The 2,763-nt window shown below is 44.3% G+C and overlaps 1 long non-coding RNA gene across 1 annotated transcript; it reads left to right on the top strand.

Annotated features, from left to right (window-relative positions):
• Positions 1-472: 472 nt before the first annotated feature.
• LOC120040670 lies at positions 473-1,119 on the top strand. The gene is made up of 2 exons (XR_005475719.1): positions 473-592; positions 883-1,119. It is a non-coding gene; the product is annotated as an uncharacterized LOC120040670 (long non-coding RNA).
• Positions 1,120-2,763: the final 1,644 nt, after the last annotated feature.

Below are 2,763 nucleotides of genomic sequence, written 5' to 3' on the forward strand. Positions count from 1 at the left end.
TTCTATTGACATTTCTTTGTTTATTTCCATAAAAAATGATGACGGCTGATTCGTGATTTCGATTGGCTGAGAAACGCTGTCTGTCTCGTCCCGAGTCTTCGACACGTTCATTACTATTGGACAGCTGGAGATTTAATTTAAATATTGAAACAAATGTTGCAAATGTCAGAGACAGACAACACGGTTTATACAAATCTCCACTGTTGAAAAACGAAACGTTAATCTATAAAAGAAATATGCGTTAATGTCTAGATGCTTTTTTTATAGTGGAGATTTTATAAATTGCAGTCAAATGGAACAGCGTAAATAGACATTTTTAACGTCATAGATTAGACCCACCCATTGTGTATATATACAAAAGTATGTGGACACCCCCTTCAAAATTGTTATGCCCATGATTTTGGATGAGTAGGTGTCCACATACCTTTGGTCATGTAGAGTAGGACTGCAGATCTAGGATGTCCCCGTCTGTCCTGACCTCCTCTGATCTATCTGTATCCTCAGCTGGCGACGTCCTCCCACTTCCTGAAGGACCTGGGGTTAGACAGCTTGGACCAGGTAGAGATCATCATGGCCATGGAGGATGAGTTTGGTGAGTCTGTCTCTCTGTACCTTTGTGTCTGTCTCTCCCCGTCTCTTCATGTCTGTCTCTCCATGTCTCTGTCTCTGTTCCCGTCTCTCCATGTCTCTCCCTCCCCGTCTCTCCCTCCCCGTCTCTCCCTCCCCGTCTCTCCCTCCCTGTCTCTCCCTCCCCGTCTCTCCCTCCCTGTCTCTCCCTCCCCGTCTCTCCATGTCTCTGTCTCTACCTCCCCGTCTCTCCATGTCTCAGTCTCTACCTCCCCGTCTCTCTCCCTGCTGGTCTGATGTGTGTTCCTGCTGCAGGGTTTGAGATCCCGGATGTGGAGGCGGAGAAGCTGATGTGTCCTCAGGATATCGTCCAGTACATCGCTGACAAGAAGGACGTGTATGAATAAGAAGGAACCAGGAACTACACTCAGTGAGTGTCCGCGCCGACGTCCCCCGCGGCGTTGAAAAGGGTGTAACGCTCTCTCACCATTTACATGTTTTATTTTTATTTAAAGAACTAATAAAAGCCTTGTGTTTTGGCCTTCAGAACAATTTCATTAGTCTCCAATGATGTGTGTGTGTATAAACCCTGGATGTGTGTGTGTGTCTGTCTGTCTCTCTGTGTGTGTATAAACCCTGGATTGCTGCTGTTTTGTCCATGGAGAGACTTCGAAGCCACCGATTCGTCAATATTGCCACTCGTCAGAAAAAGCAGTCCCGCGTAGAAATAGATGGAATTCTACAGTATTTTAATTTAAACGTTTCTGTATTTCTGGTGTTTTTGTTGTTGTAGTGAGGACAGTAACATTAGTACTTTCCCTCCCCCAAAAAATTATACGGATAAGGAAAATATTTGTTATTTGTTTAGCACATATAGTAGGATGTTAAAGCTGTCTAATTCAATAAACGTGGCAACATGTTGGGTACATTAGTAAATTCATTTCTATAACGTCCAAAGTACGGTGGGGGGAGTGCCAAGATGGGGGCCCTTGGGCTTCGGGCCTCAGTCGCCCCCTAGAGGGGGTGGCATGTTCCCCCTTACTGGAAGGGGGGTCCTGAGTGAAACAGTTTGAGAAGCCCCTGCTCTAGTGTGTGTATAGGAATCAATTAGCCTCCCGTGTCAGCAGGAAATCAATCCAACACAGATGTACCCAGTGATGTACTTTTTAAAGGGACATTTCCCAGAAGTCCCAGTAAACGCTGTAGATGTCGGCTGGAGCAGAAATGACCTGCTACAGTCTCTCTCTGTTGTTTCAATCCCTGCCTGCCTTATTCACTAGTTTAAAAACATTTAATTAAATGAAGCTGTGTTTACTGAGGTGGAACTGCCTGTTTCTGCTCCTCACAGGAAGTCCTGATGATGCTGTCCGACGGGCTGGGCTGGACAGGGTCTCCCCCCCCCCCACCACTTCATCAGTCCCGCTTCTCTTCCTCCGTTCTCTCTGTGGCATCAGATGCCTTTTGTCTTGTGTTGTTCCACTATTTAATGAAAATGTGTATTTTCCTCCTGAGTTTGGGAGGTGAAAAATAAACATGACTTTATGGTTGGACTCTTGTTGTATAGCTCCACCTTGTGGTTCAGGGAGTTCCCTCACTAAACCACAACCAAATCCACATAGAACTACGAGTTATAGATTGGTAATTGAAAGCAAGTCTAAAGCAGTAGAGCGGTTCCATATGTGCTATTTCTATGCTTCCCATTCAATTAATTTTTTGTAAAACAGCTGAAAATAATATTTTGTGTTTATGGAAAATACATTTCATAATGATTCTCTATACGCTTTTTTTGTCACATATTCTGACATTTTATTAGCAACCAGGAAATGCTGGAGTGATTTCTGCACAGTATCTAAGGTGTCGTAAGCGTTCCACAGGGATGCTGGCCCATGTTGACTCCAATGCTTCCCCACAGTTGTGTCAAGTTGGCTGGATGTCCTTTGGGCGGTGGACCATTCTTGATACTGAAAGAGATTCGCGTCAGTTCAAATCTGGTATCAGGACAAAATGTGATTCAGAGTCACCGAATATACTTTAAGTATTTTTATTCAACTCATGCGATAAATGGTAAATGCAATTTTCGTATATACGGGTTCGCTGTATCACCGCGCAGGGTAGAACAGAGAACTGTGGAATTTACTCAAATACCAGTTCTTATACTATGACAGCTTCAGTTCCAACCCGTCCGTTGGCCTATCA

The sequence above is a fragment of the Salvelinus namaycush genome, unplaced genomic scaffold, assembly GCF_016432855.1.
Source record: "Salvelinus namaycush isolate Seneca unplaced genomic scaffold, SaNama_1.0 Scaffold3710, whole genome shotgun sequence".
NCBI lineage: Eukaryota > Metazoa > Chordata > Actinopteri > Salmoniformes > Salmonidae > Salvelinus > Salvelinus namaycush.